Source organism: Triturus cristatus, chromosome 4_1 (assembly GCF_964204655.1).
Source record: "Triturus cristatus chromosome 4_1, aTriCri1.1, whole genome shotgun sequence".
NCBI lineage: Eukaryota > Metazoa > Chordata > Amphibia > Caudata > Salamandridae > Triturus > Triturus cristatus.
This window is the reverse complement of record NC_140585.1, coordinates 496,115,186-496,131,335: the sequence shown is the minus strand read 5'-3', so window position 1 is coordinate 496,131,335 and position 16,150 is coordinate 496,115,186. Positions and strand designations below refer to the sequence as shown.

General features: G+C 43.0%; 1 protein-coding gene and 1 long non-coding RNA gene across 3 annotated transcripts in view; one reads left to right on the top strand and one right to left on the bottom strand.

Moving 5' to 3' along the window:
- GYS2 (glycogen synthase 2) overlaps positions 1-16,150 on the top strand; it is a 528,148-nt gene that overhangs the window by 442,506 nt on the left and 69,492 nt on the right. The gene's annotated exons all lie outside the window — the stretch shown is intronic.
- The window catches only part of LOC146855146 (uncharacterized), a 44,315-nt gene continuing 38,322 nt past the window's right edge, over positions 10,158-16,150 (bottom strand). The window contains exon 2 of the long non-coding RNA XR_014981282.1: positions 10,158-10,870. This is a non-coding gene — a long non-coding RNA (uncharacterized LOC146855146). The remainder of the gene's footprint in view (positions 10,871-16,150) is intronic.

Here is a 16,150-nt window from a genome sequence, read left to right as displayed (position 1 = left end):
ACATGAGATCTCGCCAAGATGTTCATTGAGCAATAAGCAGCACATGTGAAGGGAGCAAAGCTTCCCTGTGATTCCATTTCATCTGTGTATCAGGGGTCAGCTTTCGTTCTAGAATTTGCCATGACATTTATGACTTATATGAAAAATTGATTTGATTGCGTGGCAGCAACATTTATTTTTTGTTTTGTAATTTTCTATTGACAATTTTGCAGAAACTTTCATCATAAGAACAATTGTAACATCTGTAATTCTACAAGAAAAAGATGAGTGAATTAATAAGAAATAGAGAATGCTTGTAACATGTGCCACATGTTAATGGAGAGAAGCATATAAATATGAAATAAATATATATAGTCATACATAAATATTCGTATATAAATAGTTGGATAGCTCAGGGAAAAAAGGGGGTGAAAGGGGAAAGGGAGGGAGAACTACAAAGAAATGTGAGAGCTAATATATATGAAAACGATATAATAATGATGATCATAAATCCACAGCAACATTTTTTATCTCTAAACTCTCGGAAATCTGGTTCCATAATTTAACTTCATTGTTGGGACTCTTTTGTGCTTCTCCACAAATATAAATCATCTCATAATCGGATTCATTCACATATCTTGGTGTGAATTCAGTAATAGTTATTTTTATCACAGACCTTGGTGCATTATATTCTAGTATAGGTTACAGAGATGGGGGCCACACTTTATAAAAAAACGATCTGACAATACCTAAAGTTACTACTGGTTGACGTGCTGATCTCTCTGCTCCAAGGGCAGCAGTTCCAGTAAAGGCACTTGAATCTCTTTCATTCACTGTTCTACTACAGTTGACAGTGAGTCATCAGAAAAAAAGAAATATATATATATATATATTACCTACTGGCGGTCGCCAGTAGGTAGTTATAGTTAGGACCCTGTTTCCATAGGAAATCCGCAACATTCTATTTGGAATAACTTTGGCGCCGGTCGACGAATCCTCGCGAAAGTTTCAAAATAGGTGGGGCGCTACGCTCCGCTCCTACCCTGAAAGTCTCGGGGGGATTCGTCAAGCAGGGGCCGAGAAAAAAGGGGGGTCCCAAAACGCTTTTTCCCCATGCATTTTTCCATAGGACCTTTAGACACAGCTACAGCCCGAACGGCTGAACAGAATTACTTGAATTTTGGCAGAGAGGTAGCCATAAGGTCAAGGAAGTGCCTTTTGCAGGTCTGGTGTAAATCTGTTCAGTATTTCCTGAGAAAATAGCATTTAAAAGCATATATATATGTGGGCGGAGCCTAACCACACATCTCATCCTGAGATCTGATTGGCTGTCAGCACTTCATCCAAGAAGTGTTGGCAGCCATCTTGGGACCAATATACATGATAGCACCTCATTAAAAAGCATTGCAGTTAATAGAAGGTTTTAAGACTTTAGTTACATTATAAATCATTTGTTGATGGTACCATACTCATTTTAGGAATTGTGGTATGTTCTAAGGTGATTTCACCATGTGAAAAAACCTTCTGCTGGGATATCATGATTGAGAGAAAAATATTTTCTCATGCTTTTACCACAGAGGTTTGGAAGGTGATCTATAGGCTAAACTGAGAGCTTATTTTCTGTAAATTCACATTATCTTTCTCAGTCATGTGAGAATGAAGTCTGACATTCTCAGTAAAACATGTACATCCAACAAGGGCAGAGACTGTCAGTTGATTCCTTTGTGTTCTACTGCAGCTTCCCAGAGTGTTCCAAAGAACTACTAGAGCGCTAACAGTCCTACTTATGATAAACGTATGGCACACCTGAAGCCATCTTGCTTGGATTAAAGTGGTAACTCTTAAAACATTTAATTTAAAAAGGAACAAAATGAGGGGGTTCATTTTTCCATAAAAAGTATGATTAGTGCTGCAGAAAGAAAAATTAGGGCACATTTTGAGTGACTTCTCAAATCCTCTTCTATTTCATTAAAAAATTCTGACATGCAGACTGAAACATGCACTTTTAATACCAGGAGCAGACTTCCATGGTGCAGTAGTTTTACTACAGTGATCTAATGAGCAACTAGAGTGCTAACATTCAGAATTTATGGCAAATGAGTGACATATCTGAATACCTTCATGATGGAATCAAAGTAAAAAACTGAAAGCATTTCCTACTGAGGAGACTGCAGTACATGAGGAAATTAGGAAACTTCATAACTAATAAATCTCCCAAGATGGCCACCGGAGACAAAAGAGCCCAAATGTAGCCCAAAATCACCCAGATGTAGCCCAAATATAGCCCAATGACAGAAGTGTGCAAAACACTTATTATTTTGTGTTTTTGCAGTGTTATATAGTGCAGACTTGTCAGGTATTGGAGTGCTTTACATGAGCATTGGTTACATCACACAAGAACAAATTCATTTTGGTTGTAGACATGGGGAGACTAAGTGATTTGACCAGAATCACAGAATGTCGAGCTGAAGCAGAAACTTCAACCTGGTTCCCCAGTTGCAAAGTCTGCAGTTCTGGAAGTAACACCACATCCTCTCCCCTAAGTGCAACATTTAATCAAGTGGTCAACTGGATAAAAAAAATAAAGATAACAAATAATTTAAAAGTGCTTTGTCGCTATTTGAAAACTCAGAAAATATGTCCTTATTTTAGTCTTTTAGAGCACTAACCATAATTTTGATGCCAATAAGACCCTCTCATATATGTAATTTCTAAAGGAAATGCTCTAGGTATTACAGTTTTGATTACATCAAGATGATGTCAGGCGTTCCACACTTTTGTAATAAATATAGAATGTTAGCAATCTAGTTGTTCATTAGGATACTGTTGAGAGGCAGAGGCCAGGGGCACGGACTCTGAAAATTGAAGGCAGGTAGGAGGGTGCAAAGGCAACAATTTAACCACACTGAGCAGGCAGGAAGGGCCGTGGAAGCACAACAGACTATGGAGGGCAGTGGAAAGGGGGGCAGGGGCAACAAACCAACAATAGAGGACTTGCAAGAGAGGCTGTTGGAGGGAAGATCTATTACGGGTCAAGGAAGCTAGGGGCGGTCCCCAGATCCCCGGGAGCCACCACAGAACTGAGCAGGAGAGTGAGTCAGGGACAAAAGGGGCACCTTAATTTGAGCCGGGGTGCCTAGGAACGCTTGCTCCAAAAATGAAGAAAACAGACATATGAGACATGGAATTGGAGGCAGAATACAATGGCAGTTTAATGAGAAGATGCAACTTCAAAGAAACCGCAGAATAGAGACATAAAGTACAAAATACAGAATCCAGATAATCATACAGCTGTCATAATATTCTCTGTATCTCAATTAATGTACTGACAGAGAGAGAGAGAAAACACATCTATAAATGCATCATGAGAAACAAGTTACACCAAGGAAAATGTTACCTAGGAACACTCACGTTTACTCTTAGAGCAAGCATTCCTGCAATTACAATACAAAATCTTTTAAATGCAAAAGTAAAGAGAACAATGGTTAAACATAACATGACATTTCATATAGGTAAAATAGAATAAGATACTTCAAGCAAAGCAGAGCAAGACATTTTAAGCAAAGGAAGACAAGAGCTCCCAGCTCTTGGGGAAAACCTGCACTGCCTGTTAACCTACATACAGACGGCGAGGTAGTCCGTCGATATCTGTGGGTGCTCCCTTTTTATATCATTTTGTGGGCTCCTTTGCACGCTACATCTACCTACGTATGCTACCCAAAAGCTTTGTCTGCAGATTTTACCAGACATTTCGTCATTTACCCACTTAATGCTGACAATGGACTGGGTGAAAAGGTCAGTCTCTCAGGCCAATCGCTTATCGTAAGTTCCATAGAGCAAGCAGAAAATAATGGGTATTGTACGGGAATTCAATATATTCATGTATAAAATCTCCTCAGTTCTCCTAACTTGACGCTCTGCGGTTGCCACTTCCTTAAAAGCGGGAAACCTGCCCAGGAAGCAAGTACCAGTCCAGGATGCAGCCTACTGTATGTCGACAGCTTCAGGGGGATGTTGAACTTTGATACCGAGCACTAGGCCTGGGCAGCAAATTCCGTTCCGCTCGCGGAATTTGCGGAAATTGCGTAATTTCGCGTTCCGCGGAGAACGCGAAATTGCTCAAAAGTCTGCTTTCCGCGATTTCGTGAAATTTTTGCTTGTTCGCGTTGCCAAAATGCATGTTCGCGAGATATTTCTCCTCGAGCACGCAAACAGCAATTGCGAACAGGAAAAAAGCATCGCGAACAAGCAATTCCGCGTGTTCGCGGAATTTCTGCGTGTTCGCGGAGATTTTTTACCGTTTCGCGGAGATTTGCGTAACGCAATTACGCAAATTCCGCCCACCCCTACCGAGCACGGAGCACTCGGGTAGGGTGGGGGCTACTAGTTTGGATCAGAAGGCCTCGCAGACCTGCCTTCAGACTGCTATACACTAAAATTGCAGAGCTATGGTCAATTTAACAAAGAGGCCTACATATTGAACAGAAGGGCCTACACAGGGGTTTTATGCTGGCTGAGTGGTAAGGATGTCTCAGGATAATTATATAGCAACACAGGACCCGCTGGTCAATTTAATACGGCCTACAAATGCAGCTGGCAGGGCAAGGACAAGGGTCTCATACTTCAGGTGTGGACAGAACGGGTCAGGGGCCCCCTGTGATACAAAATCTACCCTCCTTCAAGGCTGTGGCAATGTAATAGACCATTGTGGGCAGAAGGAAGAGGCAATGGTAGTACAACTATACATGCCAACAGACCCGATTCAGCCAGGAAACATCCAATGTTTTTAAGCTCAAATGGGCTTTATTTGATCTGTCTCCTGTCTACAATATCCTCTTTTTCAATGTAACTCAAAGGGGAAAATCAATACCCCAGTTTTTTTTCAAAATCTCCCTCTTACCAAGTTCAAAATGTTCGCAAGTATGGTACATTGGATCATGGAAGGAAATGGGATAGGGACATGGACTTGGATAACAGAGGACAGGAGGGACATGGAGAGGTGCACCAAACTGACCCTGCAGGGTAGGCATCAGGGTTTGCAGCAGCACAATACACCACACAGGGCATGCAGGACGGGAGTGCAGCACAACAATCCATAGAAAGCAAGAGGGAGGGGACAGGACCATGCACATGGACAACAGAGAACAGAGGGGCAAGAGGCAATGGTAGCTAGCTGACCATAATAGACAGACAGGAGAGAAAGCTGCAGCATAACAGACCATAAAGGGCAGGAGGGACGGATCAGGGGCATTACAATGGAACAGGCAAGCCAGGAGGGAGGGAGTAGGGCTGGGGGCAAGGGGGCAGGGCAGGAGCAGCAAGATAGCCATGGAGGTCAGGCAGGATGGGCACTAGAAGCAAGACACACCATGAAGAGCAACAGTGAGACTGTGATGGCATACACACAGACCATGGAGGGAAGGTGGGAGGGGGTCAGGGGCAGCTAACTGACCACACAGGGAAGGTGGGAGGGGCCATGGCAGCACAGAAGACCATGCATGGCAAGTGGGAGGGTTAGTGGCAGCACAATGGCTATGATGGGCAAGAAGGAGGGTGGAGGGGCATGCACAAAGGACGATGGAGGATAGAAGGGAGGGTCAGGACCTGTGCACAGACAAGAAAGTTCAGGGGAAGGGACCTCACAACAGACCACACGGGGCAGGCAGGAGGAGCAGTTGCAGCACAACAGACCAGGGAGGGCAGAAGGGTGTGGCAGTACAATGGACCATGTAGGACAGGAGGAAGAGGATAGGGCATGGCATGTGGACAGGCAGGGTGGAGGTGGCAGGGACAGGTTACAGTCATCTGACAATGCTAGGCAGGTGGGAGGGGAGTGGCAGCTCAACAGAACACTCAGAGTAGATAGGAGTGGCAGGTCCATGGGACATGGTGGGCAAAAAGGATGGAGCAGGGGCATGCACAAAGACATCGGAGGGCAGGGGGAAGGAGAATAGGGGCAGCAAGCTAAGCACAGAGTTTAAGCAGGAGGTCAATGATGGGGCATAGAATTGGGCAATGGAGGGCAGGAGGAGTGGACTGGTACATCATACTAAATTGAGGGCAGTGGCAGCACATCAGACCATGCATGGCAGGAGGGAGGAGGCTAGTCCATGGATTCACACAACAGAGGATAGGGAGGAAGGGGATGGGGCAGCAAGCTAACTGTTCAGAGAAGGCGGGTATTAGGAACTTTATTGTTTTTAAAACATTGTGTCTGTGCGAACTACTTAAAATATGAACAAGTATGCAGCATAATCTCACTTTTATTCAGGAAGAAGAGGACGTTTGTGACTGTGACTCCGGGCTCACTTGGCAGAAACACCCCCTGACCCTCCACCCCCTATCGCAAAATGTAATGCCCGTGAAAAGGGTAGGTGAACACAGTGTTATATAGAACATAGTCCTGAGAGCACTATTGAAAATGAAAACTAGATATAGTGTATGGTATAAACTATGCACCAAAAAGTGTGATATAAGATGAACCGGGCGTGAAATATAATATGCAATACATTGTGCGCAATGACAGATTCATTGGAGAGCGCGAGATAGCACAGGCACTAGCGCGTGCTATGCGATATGCGCCTTGGAGTGTAATATGCACAGGGCAGTGTTGTGTAACCTAACTAGTCTCTAAAGTTGTAATATAAAATATGTGCTGGGGAGTGTAACGTTGCATATGCACTGTGACAAAGATATGGATCCCAGATTGTAATATGTATGGCATAGCACTGTGCGTTATAACATAGGCATCGAGAAAGGCACGTTAGATGGGGCAATATAACCCGTGCGAAGACAAGTGTGGCATGACATATTCACGGGGTGGTGTTACAGTGCACATGGGCTAGAGAGTGTCATAGCATATGCACTAGCTAGTGGAATACAACACAGAGGTGTGTGGCACTCGGCAGGCAATGGTGGGTGTAACACAGCATTGGGCTCTGTCAGGAGCACGCTGTGACTCTCAAGTGATGTTCGTCCCCTTTCCAGAGAGTAAAATAAAAAGTATTACACATCCGGCAGTGGATGTGTGTTTTATTAACCGTGAGGGGGGTTTCTTGCATAGTTTTGGTCGAATTTTTTTCGAATCCCCTTTGAATGGCTTGGTGTGCATGTGTATTAAATGTGCCCGTCAATAGCTACCCATGTTTGTATAAATAAACGACAAGGGTGTCTACCAGGATTAGGCACGGTAGGGCATCAGACATGTCAGAGCTTCACTAGTGGTGTAAATACATTCCACGTGGATTCATTGCATCCATAGTCGCCTTTTAATGAATATCACGCAAATCGTCATGGTGATAGGTACGTACGGTTTGTCCAGCATGTCCTAGGTGTGTCTAGAAATATATATTTTTTTAAAATAATAAAAAACAGTGGCCGGCCCTGGGGATTGGGGTCAAAAAAATATAATTAGGAGACTGGCCCTGGGGGATGGGGTCATCAGGGCCAATAAATTAGAATAAGAAGGGGAACCAAACAGCCCCCCTTCTTAAAAAACTAAAATAAATAAAAGACTGGCATCGTGCCGGAGGCCATGCCCCCTCCGTGCAGCACTCTGCAAACGCGCCCCCAACAGGCATCTCCAGTATGCGCCAGTGCGCTGCGCTGCAGCCAGGTGTTCTGAGGCCAAGCCCCTTTTTACACCTCTCTGCAACGCAGCTCTGTGGCGCTTACTGGAGGTACCTAGTGGTCTAGTTTGACCCTAGGGACCCTTAGGATTCAGGGGGACTTAATCTCTCAACTTAGAACAGCCACAGGGCGCGTTTACACAGTGGTGAAGGGAGGGGACGGGGCCTGAGGTGACGTGTGCAAACACGCACTATGGCACGTTTTAAATTGGGGATATAATTTCCCTTCAATACTGAGGGCCCCTGGGGGCTAACTAGCCCACCAAGTGCTTCCAGTAAGCGCCACTGAGCTGCATTGCAGAGAGGTGGTCCAGGCCGTGCCACTTTTTACACCTCTCTGCAACGCAGCTCTGTGGCACTTACTGGAGGTACCTAGTGGGCTAGTTGGACCCTAGGGACCCTCAGGATTCAAATGAACTTAATCTCCCAACTACAAACGGACACAGGGCGTGTTTACACAGTGGTGAAGGGAGGGGACGGGGCCTGAGTTAACGTGTGCAAAAACGCCCTGTGGCCTGTTTTAAGAGGTAGTTTTAATCCCCATGCCCTATTATACACTAGGGGCTTACAGAGGAGGTCATGCTAATCACAGGGGGACCCCAACGCATAATGTTCCCTAGTGTATGTAGGTGTTTTCACTGTATTCTAAGTGTCTTTTAACATAGCACTGGCTCTAGGACTGGTTAGTCAGACTCAGTTACCACCAGTATCCGTCTGAAAAAGTTGAGGGTACAGGATGATTTTGCAACAAGGCTTCTTTCTGCTCTTCTTTTTGTTCTTTCTGCACGTTATCCTTCTTCCTGCACTTATCTTCGTATTTGAGGACTTCTGTTGCTTCTTTCTGCACTTCTTTTGTTTCTTTCTGTGCATTTTTTCTTCTTTCTTCACATGTCCTATCTCTGTAGGCATAGTTAGAAATTAGCATTTAAAAAACCTTTGAAATTCACAGAAAAAACCATAGGTTTCAGGCACGTTATAGTTAGGAATTAGCATTTAAAAAACCTCAGAAATTCACTGAAAAAACCATAGGTTTCAGGGGTGTTATAGTTAGCTGGACTTTTCACTTGTACAAAACCATTGCAATTCCCCCGTTATAGTTAGTTCAGCTAACTATAACTCGCGCGCCCGCAATGCACTGCTGATGACGTCACATATTACATCACTCATGACATGGTCAGTGACATCACTCATGACATCACTGATGACATCTCAAATGACATCACTGATGACATCACTGATGACATCATCCTTGTGATAGAGTGGCAGACCTCCTCTCACCCTAATATAACCTTTGATACACACATTCAAAAATAGAGACTAAAATTTTCAAAACAATGGACATACCAATACCAGTTACAACAACCTCTTCAGTAATTCTAAGATCCACATACACATCCACTCATTCACCAACAGTCCTATACAGTCACTCATACATGTACTCACTCATCATATGTACTCATACACCTATACATCCTGTTACACAATGCCACTCATCCATAGAGTTACTCACACACATAGTCACTCATGCTAATAAAGAATCAAACATACATATACTTGCATATACAGTTATACACACACCACCATACTTACTTCTACGGAAACTTACACATACTTAGTCTTTTAAACAATCACTTATAGAAACACATACTTATTCATACAGGAACTCTTTCAATCTCTCACTCTCACATATACTCACATATATACACCAATAGTCACATATACTAGTTTAAAACATATGTAGTTACTCATAAAGACACTATTGAGACAGTCATTCACTCACTAACACACCCATACACACACTCATCCACCCATACAGTCCTGCACACATGCTGTGTTCAACACATACAAACAGTGAGTCACTCATTCATGCACCTATGCACTACGTAATACCCCCCACCGAACCATGCAGACACTCAGACTGATACTCAAAAAACCAACTAATAACCTATATAGACACCCATGTAGCTACTCACCAACCCATGCAGCCACTTGTACACAAAGTGAGAGACTGATACAGATATTTACATATTTAAACATTACTCACTAAGCCATGTATTCACTATGATACACTTAATCAGTCAGTTACACAATCAATTTTTCAAAAACAAATCATCCATTTAGACACTTATATACCCATTTATTCTTCCATCGACCTTGAGATTTACATATATAAAACATAATTAATTTTCAGAAAAACACACATTCACTGGATGATGTCATCAGTGATGTCATCAGTGATGTCATTTGAGATGTCATCAGTGATGTCATGAGTGATGTCACTGACCATGTCATGAGTGATGTAATATGTGACGTCATCAGCAGTGCATTGCGGGCGCGCGAGTTATAGTTAGCTGAACTAACTATAACGGGGGAATTTCAATGGTTTTGTACAAGTGAAAAGTCCAGCTAACTATAACACCCCTGAAACCTATGGTTTTTTCAGTGAATATATATATATATATATTTATATATATATATATATGTATATATATTCCAAATCTGCATTGCATTACTCCAATCCAAAAAGAAACAACGCTTCACGGCACCAAATGCTTTTAAGGCAGAGTTTTTAATTTGGCAACAACAACTCTACGCGTTTCGGGAAACTTGTTCCCTTGTTCACGAGTGTTAAGGCATAGTGGAACAGACAAATAAGTAACACCAGTCACATGACCTGTGACTTCCACGTAAAGAAAAGTGAAAACAGACTTTGCCACATAATAACGAGTTCAAAAGAGATTATTCTTGTCACAACACATTGCCTGCCCTCTCCCGTAATTTATGTTTAATAAACAAAATACATTTTTCAAAATAATGCACCCTCGAGTCATCTTAACTCTTAGTGAAAACGGGTCCGATTTCTCGTTTTTTTTTTTAGCATTGAAAAAAACTTTATCAACTAGCCATGCTCACCAAAATAAGCTACAGGCATACGGGGGCTACCCAATGTGTTCTTATTTCGACTCATTTGTTTATCGTACTATATATCTTGTGCCGATGCCTTTTGCATTGTCGAGATTGTTTAAACACTTACTGCACCAGTGCGCAAATCTCCCTGACATTCTAATAACCTGGAGAATTAATGTCCACAAAAGTTCTAGCCCATGTGGGCAAAAAATCTTGAGAGGTCTCATAGCCTCATAATTGTATACTCAGATCATGATCTTCATATAATTCATCATGCAGATGAACATCAACGTTTATCCTTATTCTTCTTCTGTTCCTCTCGACAACTAATCTTTGTTTCACAAGATGGTGGCAGTCTGCAAAAATACACATAATAAAAACAGTGTCACAACTTTAGTTAAATATTTTTGATTAAAATCATACAAACATAACAGATTAGGCAGACATGACATCTAATACAAAAGGAGAAAGAGAAGAAGAGGAAGCGGAGGGAAATCCAGAAACTCTAAATGTAATTAATTAATCTTAGCCCAGATGGACAGCAAGTTCTTCGTCAAGGTTATGGCCCAGAGGTTTCATTGTCTGATATTGAATTATCATCCTCGACTCCAGTCGTCTCAATTCCAGGACTCTGTTCCCACCCCTTTCTCTCAGAGGGACTGTATCTAGGACACAGAAAGAGAGCAGACTGGTGTCTATATATATATATATATATTTTCTTGTGATATGTATATTACCTACTGGCGGTCGCCAGTAGGTAGTTATAGTTAGGACCACGTTTCCATAGGAAATCCTCAACATTCTATTTTGAATAACTTTGGCGCCGGTCGACGAATCCTCGCGAATTTTTCAAAATAGGTGGGGCGCTACGCTCCACTCCTACCCTGAAAGTCTCGGGGGGATTCGTCAAGCGGCGGCTGAGATAAAAGGGGGGTCCCAAAACGCGTTTTTCCCATGCATTTTTCCATAGGACCTTTAGACAGGGCTACAGCCCGAACGGCTGAACAGAATTACTAGAAATTTGGCAGAGAGGTAGTCCTTAGGTCAAGGAAGTGCCTTTTGTAGGTTTGGTGTAAATCTGTTCCGTAGATTCTGAGAAAATAGCCTTTAAATCAATATATATATCTGAGCCAGCTTACGGTGCGCTTACGGTACGCTTACCGTACGCATACGGTGGCGTGCGCGAGCGCGATTCTGATTGGCTCTTAGATCTTAGTAAACATTCGAATCTGCCGAAACCAGGAAGCGGCGGCTGCCATTTTCTCTCTCGCACTGAGAGTTAGGTTGTAAAATAAAGCCAAAAAACATGTAAAGGGGCTGTTTAGACAGCTCCCACACACATAGCCATGTTGAGGGAGTCCCCAAAGACCCCCCAAGGCCAAAAATTGAATTTTTATTTTTTCGCTAATTTCGCCGATTACGCTTACCGTACGTGTACGGTAAAAAATTATAAAAAAAAAAAAAAACTATCCACACTCTCCCCACCCCGTGTGCAATTGGTGGCGGCAGGCCACCAATTGTACATGGCTTATCAGAGGTATGATAAACTAGAATATTTTAAACAAAAATAATAAAAGAAAAAATTATCCACACTCTCTCCACCCCGTGTGCAAATGGTGCCCGAAGGGCACCATTTGTGCATGGCTTATAAAAATTACGAAAAATTAAAATATTACCTTTCAAAACGAAGTGCATCATATGTCCTCCATGTGCGCACGGTGCGCGAAGCGCATCGTGCGTACATGGCCCATCTAGCGTAACGTGGGCACGCGGTGCGCGTAGCGCACCGCGTGCCCACCGTGCGTGCACGGCACTAACTGCGTAAAGTGGGCGCGCGGTACATATATAGTATATATATTCACTGAAAAAACCATAGGTTTCACACATGTTATAGTTAGCGGAAATTTTACTGATAAAAAACCAATGAAATTCCCCCGTTATAGTTAGTGCAGGCAACTATAACTCACGCGACCGCAATCCTCTGCTGATGCTAATACTGTATTTAGACACTTATTTGCCCATGTCTTCTTCCATACATTTTTAGCTATACATATATTACAAATATTTTTTTTTCATAAAGACACATATGTCATCAGCAGAAGATTGCGGTCGCGTGAGTTATAGTTGCCTGCACTAACTATAACGGGGGAATTTCATTGGTTTTTTATCAGTAAAATTTCCGCTAACTATAACATGTGTGAAACCTATGGTTTTTTCAGTGAATTGGCAAGGTTTTTTAAATGCTAATTCCTAACTATAACGTGTGTGAAACCTATGGTTTTTTCAGTGAATTTGTACGTTTTTTTAAATGCTAAGTTACTTTACGCCATTCGTGGCGTGCGCGCCCACTTAACGCAGTTGGTTCCGTGCGAGCACGGTGCGCTTCGCGCACCGTGCGCGCACAGTGAGCACGCGGTGCGCTTCGCGCACCGCGCGCCCACTTTACGCAGTTAGTGCCGTGCACGCACAGTGGGCACGCGGTGCGCTACGCGCACCCCGTGCCCACGTTACGCTAGATGGGCCATGTACGCACGATGCGCTTCGCGCACCGTGCGCACATGGAGGACATATGATGCACTTCGTTTTGAAAGGTAATATTTTAACTTTTCGCACTGGTTATAAGCCATTCACAAATGGTGCCCTTCGGGCACCATTTGCACACGGGGTGGGGAGAGTGTGGATAATTTTTTTTTTTAATATTTTAGTTTTTCGCAGCTTAATTATGCCATGCACGATTGGTGCCCTTCGGGCACCAATTGCACACGGGGTGGGGATAGTGTGGATACTTTTTTTTTTTTTTATATTTTTTTACCGTACGCGTACGGTAAGCGTAATCGGCGAAATTAGCGAAAAAATAAAAATTCCGTTTTTGGCCTTGGGGGATCTATGGCGACTCCCTCAACATGGCTATGTGTGTGGGAGCTGTCTAAACAGCCCCTTTACATGTTTTTGTGCTTTGTATTTTTATCATCACTCTCAGTGCGAGAGAGAAAATGGCGGCCGCCGCTTCCTGGTTTCGGCCGATTCGAATGTTTACTAAGATCTAGGAGCCAATCAGAATCGCGCTCGCGCACGCCACCGTACGCGTACGGTAAGCGTACCGTAAGCGCACCGTAAGCTGGCTCAGATATATATATTGATTTAAAGGCTATTTTCTCAGAATCTACTGAACAGATTTACACCAAACCTACAAAAGGCACTTCCTTGACCTGAGGACTACCTCTCTGCCAAATTTCTAGTAATTCTGTTCAGCCGTTCGGGCTGTAGCCCTGTCTAAAGGTCCTATGGAAAAATGCATGGGAAAAACGCATTTTGGGACCCCCCTTTTATCTCAGCCCCCGCTTGACGAATCCCCCCGAGACTTTCAGGGTAGGAGCGGAGCGTAGCGCCCCACCTATTTTGAAAAATTTGCGAGGATTCGTCGACCGGCGCCAAAGTTATTCAAAATAGAATGTTGCGGATTTCCTATGGAAACGTGGTCCTAACTATAACTACCTACTGGCGACCGCCAGTAGGTAATATAGATATATATTTATGTCGGACAGGCTCGATGTAATTCTAATAAATCAACTTTGATTGGCACTGATTTTGGGTTCGTTCCTCGTCTTTTCTACAGAGACAGCAACTCAGACGATTTTACCTTCATATATATATATATATATATATATATATATATATATATATATATATATCAATAGTGTCACCTACACCGTTCTGGTGACATTCATGCTGCTTTGGATGAAAAAATATGCACCAACAGATATGATGCAATTTTTCAACTTAGATTTTTGCCCTCGAATGCACTTGAATATAATTCTTTTAAGGCGCACACTTGAGGACCTTCGTCATAACATAGATCAGGTGAGAAGAAACTAAATTAACTGAACTGCTAAACGTCCATGAACATTACAATAAATTGTTCCATATCCTAGGAGGCAATACCAAATAGTACTGCACCCTACCTCATGGTCACATCATCGACAATTTGGAAGTGAGGTAAAAATAAATAAAAGACCAGTGTTGGAAATTTGCCATTTCTGCATGGTCACCCCTAATTATTGCCTTCTGGTGTTGAACCTGTTTTTTTGGCCATAGTTTTCTGAGCACTGTAACCTTGCTAACTAGAGGTAAAGTGCTTGAGACTTCCCTTTTGAATGTTAAAATTGGGGTACATCTGATTGGCACCTTTAATTCGCTTATAGGTTTTTGGTTTTTAGTATATGGTAACAACCTGTATATAGGGCCTGCAAATTAAATGTTACTAGTGGGCTACAGCACTCACAAAGTGGCACTGTAAAACATGTATCAGGCCTGCCTTTGCAGACTGGGTGTGCAGTTTTAAACTACCATTTCGACCTGGAAAAACAAACCATCTAAATCTTACATTTGTAATGCTTTTAAGCCACCCAAAAGTCAGGCCCCAAATGCCCATAGGGCATTAAAAAAGTTGGACATGTATATTTAATGTTTTACCTGTTCTGCTACTGAAAAATCTCCAAAGTCGTTTTTACTGTGGCAAGGCTGGCTTAACACTGGTTTACACTATTGCATTTAATAAGAGATAAATTCAGTTTGAGAGTAGCTACAAAAATGCTTCAAATGTTCATTTTAATAGTAATTCAAAGTCCTACTAAATGGTCAAGTTGGATTTTATATTACTCTTTTAGAAATTACACTTTTAGAAAGTTGTCATTTTCCACTTTTAGAAAGTTGTCATTTTCCTTCCTAAAACCAAAATGCTTTCCTGCCAGTGTCCAGGTGTCACATCAATGCTGATGAGATGTGTAGTGCTGCCAGACAATAGACAAAGGGCCGTGGATGGTGGGGGACTCCTACCTTCACAGGATGGCCTGGCGTGCCTGCCAAGCTCCGAACTGAACTTCAGGGGAGGCCTACATAGTCACTGGCAAATGAATCTCACATCTTGGCTTGCTTCCCCTTTGTCTCTCTAATCAGACTGGCACCACACCCAGTGGGAGGGGAGGAATTGACCAGAACTGGTTTAGGGGGAGGAAAAGGGATTTCTCTCCACCAAAGTCAATAGAACACTCCCAGACGTGTGAGGAATCAGATGAATAACTGCCCTGCTGTCTAAATCCTGAAGGAAGACTGGGTCTGTTTACCTTGAACCCTATAAGTGTCTCCAAGAGGAAGTTGGCTGCCCTCCTGTTTGAGCTACGGTGACAGAACAAGCTTCCAGAGGCCTCTCCACAATCAACTGCCTAGCTGACCAATTCAAACTGAATTAGACCCTGTTGCTGGCCTCTGTTGGAGTGAGTCCTAAACCCCAAGTGGTTTCTCCCAGGTCAAGGACCTTTGGCTGGTGTAATTGTGTACTTCTCTGATCCCCACAACTGCATGAGGTGGGACTTATAAACTTGACAACTTCCTGCCTGGAGTACTGACCTAAAACTGAATTGCAGTCGAATTTGAAGCCATTGATGGCGAATTGCCGGTCGGTCTCTCCTTGCTTGTTTGCCCTGCTGAAGGGAGATCTGATTTCCAGAAAAATATCTAAGGCTGAACGTAGAGGACTTCGTCAGGACTAACACTCAGCAGCATCTGATGGATGTCAAGGCCTATTTAGGCACGGACTTCGCCTGCTGACAGCTTCCACCCCTTCATCAACGACCACA